The sequence below is a fragment of the Mobula hypostoma genome, chromosome 2, assembly GCF_963921235.1.
Source record: "Mobula hypostoma chromosome 2, sMobHyp1.1, whole genome shotgun sequence".
In the NCBI taxonomy this organism is placed as follows: Eukaryota; Metazoa; Chordata; class Chondrichthyes; order Myliobatiformes; family Myliobatidae; genus Mobula; species Mobula hypostoma.
Genome location: NC_086098.1, coordinates 57,386,117 through 57,404,881, shown reverse-complemented (window position 1 = coordinate 57,404,881; position 18,765 = coordinate 57,386,117). Strand labels below are relative to the sequence as shown.

Sequence of the window (18,765 nt, the reverse complement as noted above, 5' to 3'; positions counted from 1 at the left end):
AGAAAAGCAGCTATGATCTGCGCAAAGCTATCAAGGCTGCGAAACAACAATATAGGGAGAAGATTGAGTCAAGATTCACAACGAATAGCGTACGTGACTTATGGCGAGGGCTGCATACCATCGCAGACTTCAAAGCCAAACATTATGACGCTGGCCTGTCTCCCAGATGAGCTCAATTGCTTTTATGCTCGGTTCAATGTCGCTAACTCTGAGTCTCTGAGGAAAGCCACCACTCCAACCTACAATCTGGTCATTTCTGAGGCTGAGGTACGCAGATTTTTCCAACGACTGGACAGTTGCAGGGCTGCGGGACAGGATGGCATCCCAGGGCGAGTACTCAGGATGTGCACAGCGCAACTGGCAGGAGTGTTTACTGATATTTTTAATCTCTCCCTCTCCCAGTGTAGAGTGCCCTCCTGCTTCAAGTTATCCACCATTGTCCCTGTACAAAAAACGACCAAGGTAACATGCCTGAACGACTGGCTTCCTGTCACACTCATCTCAATAATAAGCAAATGCTTTAAGAAGCTAGTCAAGGACTATATCTGCAGCTTGCTACCACCCAAACTGGACACCCTATAATTCACCTACCGACACAACCGATCGATGGATGAAGTAATAGCCACTGCTCTACATACCTTCCTTACACATCTGGAGAAGAAGGATGCATATGTGAGAATGCTGTTCTTGGACTACAGTTCAGCATTCAACACCATAGTTCCATTCAGGCTTGACAAGAAGCTCAGAGACCTTGGCCTTGACCCTGCCTTGTACAGCCGTATCCTGGACTTCCTGTCAGATCGCCAGCAGGTTGTAAGAGTGGGCTCCCGCACCTCCAGCCTTCTGACTCTCAATACAGGAGCCCCTCAGGGCTGTGTACTGAGTCCCCTCCTTTACACCCTGTATACCCATGATTGTATCGCCACCCACAACTCCAAACTGCTAATTAAATTTGCTGATGACACTACATTGATCTCAAACGATAACATGGTTGCCTACAGGGAAGAAGTCATCTCTCTGACACAGTGGTGTCAAGAAAACAACCTCTCCCTCAATGTCACAAAAAAACAGAGCTGGTTGTGGATTACAGAAAGAATGGAGACAGACTAACCCCTATTGATAGCAATGGATCTGAGGTTGAGAGGGTATACAGCTTCAAGTTCTTTGGCATCCGCATCAGGGAGGATCTCACATGGACTGTACATACCAGCTGTATGGTGAAAAAGGCACAACAGTTCCTTTTTCACCTCAGACAGTTGAGGAAGTTTGGTATGGGCCCCCAAATCCTAAGAACTTTCTACAGGGGCACAATTGAGAGCATCCTGACTGGCTGCATCACTACCTGGTATGGGAACTGTACCTCCCTTAATTGCAGGACTCTGCAGAGAGTGGTGCGGACAGCCCAGCGCATCTGTAGTTGTGAACTTCCCATGATTCAGGACATTTACAAGGACAGGTGTGTAAAAAGGGGCCTGTAGGATCACTGGGGACCCAAGTCATCCCAACCACAATCTATTCCAGCTGCTACCGCAGCATAAGAGCCAGGACCAACACACTCCGAGACAGCTTTTTCCACCAGGCCATCAGACTGATGAACTCATGCTGATTTGAGTGTACTCTATATTACATTGACCGTTCTATTTATTATAAATTATTATAAATTACTATGATTGCACATGGCACATTTAGATGAAGACGTAACCTAAAGATTTTTACTCCTCATGTTTGTGAAGGATGTAAGAAATAAATTCAATTCAATTCAATATGCATCACTGTAATGATTTAGGCTTCATTACTGTCCTTGGATTACACTGTTACAAGAATAACTCCTTGTAATAATCATCAGTGAGGCACAGAGAATCTGTATTTACCGACAAGTAACTTCTATTGTTTCAACTAAAACGCATGTGGCTTCACAAACTATCGACCTGTGTGAAGCCTTCTAGAATCCCTGACACTCCATGATCAGTCAATGAAAAGAAAAGGTATTATGCACCAGAGGAGTTTACACTGGCCAGGCATTCCTCGTGGTCCCAATCTTCACGTGTCCGAGGAGTCCTCCTTATCTGTGACGGTTGGTCTCTGGTTGCTGAAGAGTTATCACCCCTGCATATTTGGAGCTCCTGACTCTTATACTTTTCCTCATAAATTGAACCATTGAATCTCCATCCCATTGGCTGAAGGTCACCTGACCTACCTGGGTCATCTTCTTACTGGTCATTGGGCTACGGCCAACATTGTTTCATGGTTATGCCCACCCCAGCATTGTGTATTTGAGTCTTTCAGCTCTGACTGGTCCAAAGCAGTTAAATGAGGCAACCCAAACCGAGTCTAACGAGATTACAGATTGCTTCTTTGCTGGGTCTTGCATTGTCCATAATAAGTAGCTACTCCTTCAAGAATGGTCTCCACAATTGTGACCACATTCAATTGCTCCAATTAGATTGTTCCAAAGTCAAAGTCCATGCCCTTTACGTAACAAATAGCTACTTGTTTGAGAATGGTCTCGGGTTTAGCAGATCATTACTTGAAGCTTCCTGTGTCTACATTCAGTTGCACTGAATTTCAGTTCGGGGTGGGGGGTGTTGCAAACAATGAGAAACTGGTTTGTCTGCTTCCCCTGTCCTTGATTAGACTGTAGTTTCTTCTGGCCAACAACACGGAGTTTATTATCTTGTAATATCGCATGGCGTGAAATGGCTAATTGCCACAGAAAGGTTAAAAAGAAGTTTCATTTGCACTTTGTGCCATTTGTAGCGTTTATAAACTAATTGTATATTCAGTTGTTGGATTTGCTCTTATTCCATCTCCATACTAATGTTTCAGCTATTACATTAATGGCATTAATACTAGCATTGCAGGTATGTGTAACACTGGGCCGTGACTTCTCATTGATGTTCGACATTTGAGCAATCTAGTATAAAGAGTGCATGACTCTATAGGGTTCAAAATACTGCAGATTGTATTATTAAAATATATGTTAATATTGATAATCCTGTAGAAACATTAGGTCAAGAGAAGACATTAGCCTGCAGCAATGCACAATGTAATGAACAAAATGCATTAGAGCAGAATGAGAATCTTTAATAAATAGAAAATCTGAAGACAATTTCTCCCCTGCATTAATCTTTCCAGAAGAAATGCAATAATTGCATCAATATGTTTTAAGTGACATGAGAAAAATAGCATCAGGAATTATTATAATATCTTATTATTTTTTCTCTGTGGGGAAAGGGAGAGAGAGAGAGAGAGAGAGTGAGAGAGCTAGAGATAAAGACAGAGAGATAAGCTGCTTCACAATTCCATTGACCCAAGTTCAATCCTAACCTTCGATTCTGCCTTTGTTGATTTTACATGTTTTTCCTGTATGTTTTTTTTTCTATGTACTTTAAAATTTCCCCACTTCTCAAAGACAGGTTTATCAGCTAGTAAATTATCCCTTATGTTTGTGTTGCAGCAAAATGCTTTGGAGCAGGTGGCCATATAGAGATAATAGATGGCAGCGAAATAAGTAGGGGAAATGGGATCATTCTGTACAATGGCATAGACTCGATGGGCTGATGTGAGACAGATCTGGTCAAAGCTAATGCCTAGGCTTAGCAAAAGGTATATGCCAGATTAAAATCTGGGCTGGACAAATTGTTCTGGAAATGGAATGCTTTGCAAGGAGAAATGGTTGTGAAAAGTTCTTCAAAGGAAAAAGTAGCAATAAAGAGGGATAACTCAGAAGGGATGAATAGTTCAATAAAGAAGCAAAATAATGCTGACACTAGATATCTGCAGGTGGTGAGTTGGAGATACTTCTCTACCAAAGGAGGTGTAAGGCACTCCTTCCCTCCACTAGCTTGCAGGTCACCCTGGGCAAGTTGTAGCATCCACTGTGGCCCCCAGTCAGGGTCACGTGAAGCCACAGGAGCAGGCCGTGGATTGTTGTATGAGTAGCTGGTGCATATCACAAGTCCTGGTTATGCAACCAATGATGCCAGGCAGACAATCTCTGAAGAGTATTGATAATGGTTTGGGTCTACCATCTTGTAAAGACACTGCCAAGAAGAAGGAAATGGCAAACTACTTCTGTAGATAAAATTGCCAAGAACTAGCATGGTTATGGGACCATGATCACCTACGTCATACGTCATGGTAATGATGATGACTAGATATCTGTAATAAACCAGAAAATGCAGAAAATACCAAATTTCAGACAGGGTGTTGGGTATTTATGGAATGATGTTTTAAGTCAATAAACATTTAAGAAAGTGGATACCGCACAAACAAGAAATAATGTGTACAAGGCTGGTATTAACTTAACGGGATAAGAAAGAATAATTGTTGTGTACAGGAAAATGGCTACATCAAGATCTAATCTATCTGACAAACAACCACTGACTCATTTACATTCTTTCCATCCTCTATAATTACCTTGGTGGTTGACCCCGTTGAAGAATCCGGTCTTACTCAGATCACCATGTGGGTGGGAGTTTAGAAAAATTAAATTCTTTCTGCAGTTGATCAAAAATTGGCTACAAAAATCAATTACTTTATTACATAACAGAAATATCAAAATCTATGTATATCATTATTTCTAATATAGAACTTGTTGTTTTTCTGGATTTTTGTGTGAAAATAATATTCAATCTGATTTTACAGTAGTTGGAAGGTTTCTCAACTTCTACGATATTGTTTCCAGTAGATTTGGCTACAACTTCTTGTCTTCCTTAAAATGGAGTTGGGAGTGGTGGTGTATACGTGAGCTGCAATTTGTGGGATGGGGGGAAGGGGTGAAATAGTGAGGATAAGCTGTAGTCCAGGGTGAAGTGTAAATGGGCAAGTTATGTGGTGCCAGAGATGTAGTGATGAGGGTTGTGTCGGGGGGAGAGGTGGAGGAAGAGGGGCTGAGGGAGGGCCCAATAACATAGATAAATATTATACTGATTGTCTGCCACTTCCATGTTGCTAGAGGGTCCCACAGCTTAATGGGTGGGAACCGACAGGTAAAAAAAAACTCCACCTTGAGTGATCCCAAGCCCAGCTGCAAAAGGAGGAGGCGAGTAAAAACCCAGTGCTGCAGAAACTGTGACAGAAGCTCCAAAGACCTCACCTCTTGGAGAAGAAGGATCTTTGCAGATGGGCTACATCTGGGGACAATCTGAAAGACTGACCCAGGGCAGTGAGCACTGGCGACGAGCTCCTCTCAGAGGCTTATGCCCCAGTAGGGGTGACGAGTTTAAGAAGAAAAAGTCAGAAAAATGTGATCTCAATTCATTAACAATGCTTAGAGAATGACATCATGACACATGCCCCTAACACAGAATTCCTATCCAGGTCACAAAGTTGAACAGTGACGGGAAGAAGGTGGTCAGATTTTCCATTGACGTTAGTCACGGAGACACAAGACTTCAGATGCTGTAATGCTGGAGGACACAGCAGATCAGGCAGTATCTGTTGAAATCCTGCATCAGGGCTGAGAGTGTAGAGGGAGACGGCCAGTTTGTAGAAGTGAGAGAGAGAGAAGGATAAGACGGGGACTTGCGGGTACTATGTGGAATTATCTGATAAGGCGTTAGTGGACAGGCAGAGACTGGAGGGGAGGCAGAGGCAGATAGGTTGTGTTGGGAAACAGTAGCTGGTGGGGGACAGTTAGAAACATATAAGGAGAATGAATAAAAGGGGCAACTTATGCCAGGTTACACAAGGAGAGGATCAAAGGTTTCAAAGGTTTATTTATTATCGAAGTATACATCTCTGAAATTCTTCTCCGGACAACCAATAAACCAAGAAAGAAAAGCAGCACGATCACCGACCCTCAGATCCCTTCTCCCCACACAAAAATGAACAAAAACAGAAGAGACACATCGACCTCCGTGCACGTGAATGCTGCATCTGCCTCCCAGAATACTCTTGGAGACTGCAGAGTGCTGGAACACCCAAACGATCTCCACACTTCAAATCACAAGCTCCAACAGTTCCAGAGTCACATTCAAGAGGAAAAACAAATGCAAAAAGCACAAAAGAAGTGAAATATATGTTTTCATAATCTATCCAAAGGATGCCAAGTGAAGGAGCTTTGTACGCAGGTGCTATCTTGACGAGGAGATGATGGCGGATTCAGAAGCTGGAAGTTGATAAGTGGAGACACAAAAGCTGTGGGTACTTGTATTTGATAAGGAAGGAAGGGAAGGTGATGAACAGAACCAAACAAAGGATGCGTGATGGCAGATGGGACCAGTTGAGACAGTGGAGCAAAACTGAGTAACATGGGGCTGGGGTGGCCAGGTGTGCTGGAGAATTCTGGGAAGAGGTGTAGGAACATGTGTGGTACATCTTTCCATTGCAGAGGGAAGTGCTGGGGATGGGAAAAGCTGAGAGAACATGGATGAGCAAAAGCAGAGAATTTCCCTGCAGAAAGGTGAAGCTGATAGGATCCTGTTACTGCTGGCAGAAAAAACAAAGGATATTTTTATGGATAAGAAGGCTGGTTAGGTGCCAGGGCAGCACCAAGGCAACTCTATCACAGTTCTGTCTGGAAAGCAGGGGTGAGGAAAATATGATTGAAAGCCCATCAACAACAGTTGGGGATTGTAAAGGGCTGGAGTAATCAGACCCAATGTTTAAAGCATCCAGGAGTTTTGGTAGTAAGCATACAAGCACAACAAAGTAACTTAAGCCTAAGTTATTGTCATTAAATAGGAAGCACAAATAAACCACACAAAATGTTATGTAGCAATTCACTAAGATTTCATGGCTCACAGTTCTTAGTCACCACTTGATTGTTGCTGTTGTCAGAGGAATTCTGAATTCTGACTCACCCCTGAGTCGGAGGCACCAATCGTGATTTCTGGCCCTCGGTTGAAGTATGACAAAACCAGGAAAGGCACCCCCAAGAAATACGAGTTCCACAAGCGCATAGGGGCATCCAGAAACAGACAAGCTCTTCGCTCCTTTGTCTCAGCATAGCATGTCTTTTTCAGCCACACCCTGTGTCCATTATCACAATCCTCATAAATCAATTAGACATTTTAATGGTCACTCCCTGTTATCTCATAGCACATAACATTCCTTTGGACTTACACAAGAACAATAATATTACATATTGATAATAAGCTCTAATGCAACCTCTAAGAAAGAGAACATCAACCGAGCTCTCAAAGTGACCAACAGACGTTTAGTCATTAACAGGCATCCTGATGTGAGTGGTGCCTGAGGCTACGTACACACTAGACCGGATAAATCCGTACCCGAAGCTTTTTCTCTTCGTTTTGACCCTCTGTCCACACTGAAACGTCATTTTTCTCCCCCGAAAACATAGCTTTTCTAAAACGCTCTCCAGAGTGTGTAAACCTGAAAACACTGGTTGGGCGGTGTAGTGTGTATGGGGTAACCAGAGCTTTTTAAAAACACTGTCATGACGGCCGGAACAGATGGTGGCTTCAGCGCGGCATTTCATTGTTTTCCTGAATGCATATAGTGTTCTTTATAGTGGTCGAGGATGTCATTGTATTTGGTTTGGCATGACTCCCAGTCCCACGTTCTCCATTGCTTCGCTGACTTTGTAATCGTTTGTAACTCGCAGAAGCAGCTCGACTTCATCGTCTGTCCAATTGAAGAAGTCTGGTTTGCTTTTTCCAGTGGAGGTTTTCTTTGTATTCCTCAAAGACATTATTGAAAACTTTCTTTCGCTGTTGTTGTAGGTACTCTAGTTTTGGGCCAATGGAAATAGAATACCGTTTCCTCTTCGCTTGTTTTCTGTAGATGTGTCCTGCGCATGCCCAATAGGAGGAGATTCGCCCAAATACCCGTTGTAACGTGGACGGAGGTATTTTCAAAAACGCCTGGTGTGGACGCCGATTGTTTTTATGTGAAACTGGCGTTTTCAAAATTATCTGGTCTCATGTAGACATAGCCTGAGAAAGAATCCAGCTGTTATCAGCAAGCATTCTACAGACATTAATACTGTTTAAACTGTACAGACACTTTTCAAACATTACTCACAAACAGTCATTTTGAACTGATCAGACATTCATCCAATGTTCTACAAATTTTAATGTGACATATTGCACCTCTTGAAAGTCTGGCAGGTGAAAGACACATTGAACTCTTCTTTCTGCTTAAAACGAAGAATACATATTAATATCTACTGAATGATTAAAACTAATATGATCACAATTATTAAAATATGAAAAATTATACAGTTTCAATGATTTACAACATTCACATTAAAATATATGTCCTCCCCCCAAGGGGCATTAGCATCTTGTTGACAAATTGAACAGAATGAGTAAGATTTACAAGCATCACATTGTGATCAGGGATGCAAGAATCAAATTACAATCAATTTGGCAGTTGTTTCACAGGAAAAAGGTTTATGAGGCCAGTCACTCTGAGGTTTAGAACATTCCCTCACATGTACAGGCTCCCAATTGGCATATATTACATAATGTACTGTATATCTTTTCCCAAAAAAATAATATCATCTTCACAAATCACAGGGTTATCAGAGGCTAGGCAGGTCTCAACAGAAGCCTGACATCCAACAAAACACAAGTCAGGTATTAAAACTGAACAAAGCAACATTCCGGCAGGAACCTTTAAAAACAAATGCAGAGAGATAGTTTAAAATGTTTTCATTCCTCCTTAGTTAGTTTACTCTTACTCACACACACACAGGATAGATATCTCTTCATGCCATCACCCAGTATGGATTTCATTGACCGTCAGCTATAAACTCACCCTCCACTGGAGGGGAAGATGGGTATGTCACGAACACTTCACCCCCTTTGCAGAACTGAATCAGCTTTTATCAGCTCATTGAGTTGTGCCATGAGGAACAAAATGGAAAAATTGTCCTGTCAGTACAAAAAGGAGTTACCGCATTTCAAGGTGCAGTTGTTCAAATGATACAAAGCACAGAAAAAGACAGGTAAGCATACAGATAAGATAAAGGCAGGAGTACGTAAATAAATTTGCTGCTTTAATAGGCCATTCATTCACTCAATCAGCCCACTGGCCTGAAGATAATAGTGGGTATAGAAGACCCACAATACACCATTAGAAACAGCCTACTCTTGTCCCTTGGAACGCATAAAGGTGCAAACCGTTATTGGGTTGATTTTCAGGGGATCACCACTGGCAGAAATAAGATGTTCTAAACCTCACAGGATACCATCCTAATTAGCTTGAAGAGAAAGGATTGCAATCAAAAGACCAGAGTAAGTGTCCAACATAATAAGGAGATACTGGAATCACTTCTGTAAAGGAAAGGAACCGACATCATCTATTTGCCAATTCTGTGTGGGGGCATTCCCATGGCAAATGGCAGGCAAGGGTCATTTTAAAAGCTGTCAATCTGTAATTTCTAAAGGTAGCCCACAATTCCTTACTGCTGTATGAGCTACTGTATATCAATGGAAAAGAATAATCCTTGCTGCCCAGACCACTCCATGGCATCCAGTACCCTCAGATAGCCAGAAGACTCATGGGCCCACTGAGCAAGTGGCAATAATGCTATTGAGGCTGAGGGCTAGATGCCACCATATCAACAGAAGCGAGTTTGACATCAATGTTGTTAAATCTTGTTATTGGCAATTCATTATTCAAATAGATGTCGACATGGTAAACTGGAATGGTAACAGGCAGTGATCGATTCAAACTGTCCTTCCATAACTCTGCTCCTTATTAGGGATGCCCCATAATAGTATAAGATTGCTGGTTTCACCAGAGCAACCAGGTAGCAAGTCTATCAGCAACAGCCCAAGAATCAGTATAAATATGGGCTTCTTCAGTTTCATGCATAATGCACTGGAAACCAAACTGGAAGTGGACTCGTATCCTGCCAGGAAGGTTTGCTGGTGGCATTTAAACTAGAGTTTAAACTAGGGGGATCAGAAACAGAGAGTCAGTACAGAGAGTGGTGCGGTTGTGGAGACAAATATTGTTGAGACCTCAGACAAACTGTGGAATCAAAAGATTGAGCATGGTGTGACTAATGCCCCGAGCTGCATACATTTCAATGCACGAAGTATCGCAGGAAAGGCAGATGAGCTCCGGGCATCGCTCAACACCTGGAACCATGGTATTGTAGCCATTAATGAGACTTGGTTGCAGGAGGGGCAGGGCTGACAGCATAATATCATGGGGTTGTGTTGTTTTAGATGGAACAGAGCAGGAGGCATTAAAGGTGGAATGGTGGTGATACAAGTCAGGGAAAATGTCACGGCAGTGCTCAGTCAGGACAGACCGGAGAGTTCATCTAATGAGGTGTAATGGATTGAACTGAGAAATAAGAAAGGTATGACCGTGTTAATGGGGATATATTACAGATCCCAGCCCCCCCCCTCCCAACAGTCTGAGGGATTTAGAGGAACAAATTTGCAGAGAGATCACAGACAAGAAACATAGGGCTATTATAGTAGGTGATTTTAACTTCTCACATATTGATCGGGAATCCCATACTGTAAAAGGACTAGACAGGACAGAGGTTGTCAAGTATGTTCAGGGAAGTTACCTTCATCAGTATGATGAAGTCCCAATGAGAGTCTGTGTTAGACTTGATCTGCTATTAAGAAATGAGACTGGGAAGGTGAAAGGAGTTTGTGAAGGGGAACACTTTGCATCAAGTGATCACAATGCCATAAATGTTAAAGCAAATATGGATGGATAAATCCCCAGGGCCTGCCAAGGTGTTCCCTCAAACCCTGCAGGAGGCAAGTGCAGAAACTGCTGGGGGCCAGCAGAGATATTTAATTCATCCATAGCAACAGGTGAGGTACTGGTGGATTGGAGGAAAACTAATGTCATTGAAAGTAGTGTTACAGGTAGATAGGGTGGTAATGAAAGCTTTTGGCACATTGGCCTTCGTAAATCAAACTATTGAGTACAGGAGATGGGATGTTGTATTGAGTTCTGTAAGACATTGGTGAGGCCTAATTTGGAGTATTGTGCGCAGTTTTGGTCACTTATTTACAGGAAAGATGTAAACATGGTTGAAAGAGTACAGAGAAAATTTACAAGGATGTTACTCTGGAGGACCTGAGTTATAAGGAATGATTGAATAGGTTACGACTTTATTCCTTGGAACATAGATGATTGAGAGGAGATTTGATAGAGGTATACAAGATTATGAGGGGTATAGAGAGGGAAAAATGCAAGCAGGCTTTTTCTACTGAGGTTGGGTGGGGCTATAACCAGAGGTCATGGGTTAAGGGTGAAAGGTGAAAAGTTTAAGGGGTATATGAGGGGAAACTTCTTCACTCAGAGGGCTGTGAGAGTGTGGAACAAGCTGCCAGCGAAAGTGGTTAATGTGAACTCGATTTCAACATGTAAGAGAAGCTTGGATAGGTACGTGGATGGATGAGGCATGGAGGGCTATGGTCCAGGTCAATGGGAGTAGGCAATTTAATAGGTTCGGCATGAACCAGGTTGGTTGAAAGGCCTATTTCTGTGCTATATTTTTCGATGACACTATGATTCTATCTGAACCCTTTTGTGCATGTTCTGTCAGAGCGTACCATCCCATCATGGGAAGAACAGGACAGAGAGACATGAGAGAATCCCCCTCTGTGTTTCAGTCTCTATCAAACCCAGTAGCAAGGCTTCTCAAATCTAGTGTACCTGGCGGCAGCATTAGGAAGCTATCGGGACCAGAAACCCAGAGACGTATTCTTTCTTCCACACTTCTGCCACAGTCTCCAAACAGCCACGACATCTTTAACAGGAATTTGCAATTCAAAGGGGAGGCCCTTTCGACTCTTTTGCAGCCTAAATTTCTTTCTAGTCACAGCGTACAAGGATCAGAAGAGCATAGTCAAACAGGGTATGTGTTGTCACCAATATCCCAAAAGGTCAACCAATATTGTGCTTCTTCTTTTGTTGTAGGGAGTGCTATCTTATTTCTGACCTTATCAGGAATTATTCTATAAACCTTAGTCCACTGTATTCCGAGAAAATGAACAGTCGTAGCTAGTCCCTGTATTTATCAGGGACAATTTCCCATCCCTTCGATTGCATGTGATTGATCAAAGTATAAGGGCTTCCGAAGTACCCTCTTGAGAGGATCCCAACAAGAGCATATCATCTATATAGGGAACTACTTTGATGCTGTGTGACAGGACACATGCACGCAAATCCCGTGCCACCACACAATAGCAAATAGTAAGACTATGGACATATAATCCTGTGGAAACCATGTAAAGGTGTACTGAAGACCGTTCCATGTAAAACCAAACTGACCTTGGAACTGCTCAGCAATAGAGTTGGAGAATTAAGTATTAGCCAAATCAGTAACTGTGAGTCCTGCTAACAAGTTCCACAATCAGATTTACAAAGTCTGGAACAGCAGTGGTCAGTGGAGGGGCAAAGCAATTTAACTGATAATCAATGGTCGTACATCGTGAACCATTGGGTTTCCGAACAGACCAAACAGGGCTGTTATAAGGGGATGAGGCCAGATGAAGGACACCAGGTTTACCGGGAACTCAAATGTCGCATCAATATCCTCATGCCCTTTCAGGATATGATATTGCTTGGCAACTACTATTTAAGATGGCAAGGGTGTAAAGACAGGTTCCTATTTTGCCTTTCCAACCAGAATAGATACCCTCATAATACCAAAAGCCAATTTGCCAAAGGGTGTCATGATAGAAGTTCCCATTAGCAAATTAATTACCAAAATGTTTTCAGGTACCTGGGAAATGTGCACAGAGGAGGTCCTCTCACCAATAGTGAGAGGTATCTTTGTTCATAGAGCATCTGTAGCCGATTGCACATATCCCTGAATGCACACTCGCTCGCCTGTAAGTAGATCTGGATTCCCATGTAATAAGGTAAACTCTGCCCCAATTGCCACTGTTCGCCAATTCAGTGCTGCTTATTGCCAGGTGACCACAAAAGAGTAATAGGTATGTAAGGCCTCAGTTCTCCCTCTGGGACGCCAGCGATATGAGTTGCCATAGCAACAGCAGTCATCCCAGAACCTTGACCATATCCATAGGCAACGGGCTGAGTAATACCCATTCAGGATCCAATTCATCTAAGTCTGGATATAACCAGGGAACATCCTGTTATTTTGAAATTAACATTACATTCCAAAGTAGGAGCCAAACGAACAACCAGTTCCTTTGTCTAGGCTATTGAATACAACCTGCCTGGGTCACAATGCTCACTGTATAGTACATAAAGAACACCAGTAGGTAAACGTTAGCAGGAACAGAATCATTTCTTTTCTACTAAGACAGGAAGAGAGGCTCTTTGATACCGACTGCTGAGGCACAGTCATCGGCTGCTTTGGGGCATCCCTAGTTCGATTCATCATACACCCAGATTGCCCCAGCTGTTGCCAGGATTTAAAAGCAGACTGAACCTGCACCCATTCCCGATCTACATCCGACCCCTTATGTAAGGCCAATAGACAGCATTTTGTGTGTGTTGCTTGTCTCTTGTAGTTTCCACATTGTGAATCTCAAGGCTACTCAGTCCAGTATGATTCTCATCGTTATCAGATATTTCATCTACAGCATGCAGATTAGCGCTGTTTTTGAAACTGCAACTTGACTACTTATCTTCTTCTCTTCCCTGTGGAATCCATTTATTTTTATCTGGCCTCTGTAAGTCTGGTGTATGTAAACCCTTGCCACAATGGTAACACAATTTGTTCGGCTAGACAGGTTTCTGTTTCGACGTTACAATTTTGTTCATGCTTACATTCATTCCTGACTGCAACTCAATTGCATCTGTGTCTGCTGTTTCTATTAATAAAGCAATTTCAACTGCTCATTGAAATGTGAGTTGTGCTTCAGTTAGGAACTGTTTTTGAATGCTTTCTTACTAGATTCCACAAATTAAATGATCTCTCAGTGCATCATTAAGCACGTCACTGAACTGACAATACTCAGATCATTTCTTCAATTCAGCCACGTAAGTTGAATAGACTCCCCTTCCTTTTGATTCTGCCTTATGAAACCTAAAGTGTTCTGCAATTGACAACGATTTTGGTTCTAAATGTTTCTGCATTACGTTCATGAAATCAGCAAAGCTCATTTCGGTTGGTTTGATTGAGTAGTTAAACTTCTAAGCAAGCTGTATGTCTTTCCACCCATTACACTCAGCAACACTGGCACACATTTTTCAACAGCTATTTTATCTGCTTCAAAATACTGCTCAGTTTGTTCAATATGCATCATCCAGTTATCTGTTATGCAATCAAATGTGTCTGTCTTTCTGAGCTAGCCAGCTATTTCTGTTTTTTTAAAACATATTATTATCACCTGATATTCACTTTTTATGAACCCATGACCATGTTTGTTAATTTCATCTGTTTTCTACCTTTATATTTTTAATTCAAATATCTCTCTCAGAAAAATGTGCAGCATTTCAACAGGTAGTTAAGCATATCAGGTTTGTTTTAAAACTACCTTATCGCCAGTGTTATGTTTTGTAGCTCTAGAAACTAATCAAAATGAAAACATAGGAGCCAGAATAAGTTTGTCTACTTCTTCCTTCTACTTTGTCTAGTTTTTCTTTCTGCTTCTTTAGTGAGGCACTCACATATGATGTGGTGGCATAATGATATATGCCATTCATGTACTGTTTACATATAATTATGCAAACAAACCGGTGGACCGGCCGGTGGTGTAGTGGTATCAGCACAGGATTCCGAGGTGGATGGTCCTGAGTGAATCCGGCTGGGTCCCAACCCAGCAGTATCTGATCGGAAGAAAGCCCTGGCAATCTACTTCCGTATCTTGTCAGGAAAATGCTACGCATAATCACACTATCCATAGGGTCACCATGAGTCATTGATGACTTGATGGCAACAACAACAAACGAATAAACAATGCTTAATCAAACAATATATTTACAATATTACTCAGATTTTACTGAAATATTAAATACATTCAGTTTCTCGTTCTGTAGCTATGCAATTCATAGGAAGAATCACCAGCCAAACTATTGAAGTAAACAACGTCATTGTAACTATTGAAACTGTATTGAATCATCTATTGGTCTGAAGGGTATAAAAGGGTACTTTCAGGTTTGGAAGCCTCCAGCAAGAGTGTCTCCAAGTCATGATGAAAAAGGACTTTCATATCCACAACTCTAGTCTCTCTTGTTGAATCACAACAATTACAGTTGTAATATTTGAGGACTTCTCCAGGATATATTGGTGACCCAAGGACATGGTCAACAATCTCTGCAGTCTAAGGAGGGTGAGTATTTCTGACTGGGACACCTCATGCTTAGATCTGCTAAGACAATGACCATGGGATCATGAAGTATCAATAGAGCTGACAAAGAGCTGGACGGATAGATGTGAAAGTTTTGTGTGTGTGTATGTGTGTGTGTGTGTGTGTGTCTGTCTGTCTGTCTGTCTGTCTGTCTGTCTGTGTGCACGCTTGTTTGTTTTGTGTAAGGGTGCAGGTAGTTTGTTGAGACAGGGCCACCAGTTGTGAAAGTTGGTCACTGACTATTCAGGACAGCAGAGCATTCGGTGGGTAACGGATTAAGTGTAGCGTAGCTATTGAGAACATTTGTGTAGTGTGGGAGATACCATTTGGGACACCAGAAGGTGTATGTATACTTGTTCAGCAAATTGTTTGTATTCGATTTTGTGTAGGTAAACCTGAGGTTCAAAGCCTAAAATGAGCAATAGTGCAGAAATATTGAACTTCTATATAAAAGGGATAGAACAACATCAAGGGCTCCATAATGAAGATGGGATAACTTGCAGAGTATATTCTCCATAAACCTGAGATGGTTGTACAGTGAATGGCCAATGCTAGGTGTGTTAAGATCTGAAGCCCAGAGGAACATTGGAAAGGCCAAGGAGTGTACAAGCATAGCCGGATGAATTGAAAGAGCAGTTAAAATATTTAAGTAGAGGAAGAGAGAGAGAGAGAGAGAGAATTACCCAGTTGAGAAACAGGCACAACAATTAGAACAATACAAAAATGAATTAGTCACGGTTCTGGACAGACAGAGAGGTAAATGGGATAATGTACAGTAGGGACATGAACACTGGACAACAGCCATGGGAATGGCAGCTGAGGAAGGCGATGAGGTAAATTGAGAGGCTGACAAGTGGGAAGTGTTCACAAACAGGAGGGGTTATACCCAGCACTGTTTGTTGGAATGGCACCTATAGAGACCAGACAATGGCAGGCTCAGAACCCCAATGACCCCAGCCAGCCACACACTCTCACCACCATCATCCACAAGCCAGGAGAAAAAGAAAGCATTCTATGTGAATTGCCTTCACTTCAGTGGTGTATGGGAATACAGAATTTTGGTGGAAGTTAGAATAAATCACCAAAGTCCACCACTTGCCCCCCAAAGATATACGCATATTGGCTGAAGCCCGAGGAATATGTGGGACAGTATAACTCCAAGCTTACAGGATAGAAAATGGGTAACTAGTTGGAAATCCAGTAATGAGAAGAGATATCAGAACTTTAAGGAAAAAGTGAGGTTGTGACCTTCCAGAACTTGCCTTCATTACAAAGAGCTATCACTGTCATATTTTAACATATTATTCACAGGTTGCTGTCATGTTCTCTGTGTCTTCTGGATTTGTGTTCCCATTTCTTTTCCTTCGCTGGTCTTCTTCAGTCAGGAGGTTGATGGCTGCTTCCTGTAATGTACATCAACCATCTGATTGAAGAAGACCTGCGAATGAAAAGGAGCAGCAACTCGAATGCAGCAGACACGGAGGGAGTACGGCAGCAAGCCATGAATAATAACATTGATTCTTTGTAATGAAGGGTGGTTCTTGTAGGTAGGTGATTACTTATATGGATCAGGATAGATAGATATTGGGAAAATGGGTGGGAATTTTCTCCTTTGCTTGGAGAAACTAATTAACACAAATATTCCAAAAACATCTGATGAGAAAGCCAGGAGCCCAACTATTGATCAAGTTAAGTGATATCAATCCAGCCTGCATGCTTCTGTAAACTTGTTTACAATGGTGCAAACTACTTGAATCTATTACTTACATGGTGGATTGATACAGACCATTTAATACAAGACCATTGTCTTAACATTTGGCTGATGCATTTGCAAGTATCTCATGGTCAAGATTTTGCAAACTATATCTCTGGTAGGCAGTATTGTTTATTGCATAGACGTGCTTTTAATTTCAATTTGCAGCTTACAACTTACAATTTGCACTTAGAACTGAAAACTGATTCTTGCTTGAATTAATATCTCTTACTGTATACTCACAAAACTCCAGAATACTCCTTAATGTACCCTCCTCTTGGTTCCTGGACAGAAATCTGTCCCAGGAAAGCCAAACTTTAAAGAGGAACAAATTAAGTAGGACAGCAAAAACACCCTTCACTTTGGATCCTTTCCCCAATCACTCATGTATCATGTTTTTATGCACCTACACTTAAACTATCGTCATCCCTAACTAGATATCTACAAGACCAAGCAGAGATGGCAATAAAATGTTCCAGAAATTTGATCACATCCTCTTCTTGGACACATTTGTCTTAATGATTCTAATCAGTCTTTAAAATGCAGCTTTGTCATTTGTGCACTTGCTCCCTCTTTCCCTGTTGGCCCATTGCACTTTGATTACATCCTTATCTTTGCCCCTTCAATCTCTGATAACGGAAACTATCAGACACGGCTGTCAGCAATTACTGTGTGGGGACGGGGCACCAACAAGGTAACTTTGTTTCAGCTTCCCAGTCAACAGTTCACATTCCATGCCATGACAAAATATTGTCAGAATAATCTGAAAACAAGAATCTTAGTTCCTTTGAATAGAGCCACAGAAAGGTTTGGGATTTTCTCTATTGCTGCACCCCTGTGCACCCCCTAATGGGCTGTCCTTTTGTATCCTGGCCCAACCATTGAAAGGGCCCAACTTATTTCTGTTCACTCCCCATTCAGGCTGGAGTGTGTGCCTTCAGGCGAGGCGTGCTATTTCTTCTCTTGCAACCTGATGTCTCTGCCATAATCTTGGATCCTTCCCATCTATTTTCCCAATACCCTTCTATTCTGATCTATATAACTAGTCATCTGCCTTCCAGAACGAGCCTTCATTACAAACAACCATCACTGTTATATTTTAACACACTATTCACAGGTTGCTGTCATGTTCTCTGTGTCTTCTGGATTTGTGCTCCCATTCCTTTTCATTCGCAGGTCTTCTTCAGTCAGGAGGTTGATGGTTGTTTCCTGTAATGAGGTTGTTAGCAGGCTGACTTACTTGGACTGCCATCTCCCTCTGGTTTTCGATAGTCAGCAAAGGTGAACTCTCATTTGCATTTTAGCAGGCATATTCTGGACTTCAAGCACATTCCACATTTGCATTCTAGGAGACAGGAATGACCTGAATCCTAAATGCTCATTTGCATCCTATGAGACACATACTGTGACTATGTCTCAACTTGCCAAGTTCTTTTTAAAAGAAATAAAACTTAATCAGTACCCAACATATATATTTTTAACCTTATAGAACTTTTTGTTAAGAAAAGTAATGTTTCAAATCAGTGCCCAAGAATTCCATTCTCCCTCCAACAATATCAATTTCAAATTCTCAATTTGAGTATGCACAAATGGCCAATTTCCCTCTAGATGTGGGAATTCCATATTTAGAATGGAGACACTCATATTTCCGTCATCTTAACCTGGATTCCACATGGCCAGTGTGGAATCAGGGTCTCTCCAATATCGATCCCAAAGCAAAAAAAAAATAGACACGAGCCTAAAAAAAACAGATGAAGCAAAACAAAAATCCATGTTTGCACTTCTCTTCCAGTT

At 41.8% G+C, this 18,765-nt stretch overlaps 2 long non-coding RNA genes across 2 annotated transcripts in view; both read right to left on the bottom strand.

Moving 5' to 3' along the window:
* The window catches only part of LOC134340307 (uncharacterized), a 107,926-nt gene extending 100,498 nt beyond the window's left edge, over positions 1–7,428 (bottom strand). Inside the window, exon 1 of the long non-coding RNA XR_010016519.1 lies at positions 6,807–7,428. This is a non-coding gene — a long non-coding RNA (uncharacterized LOC134340307). The remainder of the gene's footprint in view (positions 1–6,806) is intronic.
* Positions 7,429–7,710: 282 nt separating this feature from the next.
* Positions 7,711–8,672, bottom strand: LOC134358731 (uncharacterized). Its single transcript, XR_010020933.1, has 3 exons — positions 8,655–8,672; positions 7,990–8,101; positions 7,711–7,901 (listed from the first exon to the last, which is right to left on the bottom strand). It is a non-coding gene; the product is annotated as an uncharacterized LOC134358731 (long non-coding RNA).
* Positions 8,673–18,765: the final 10,093 nt, after the last annotated feature.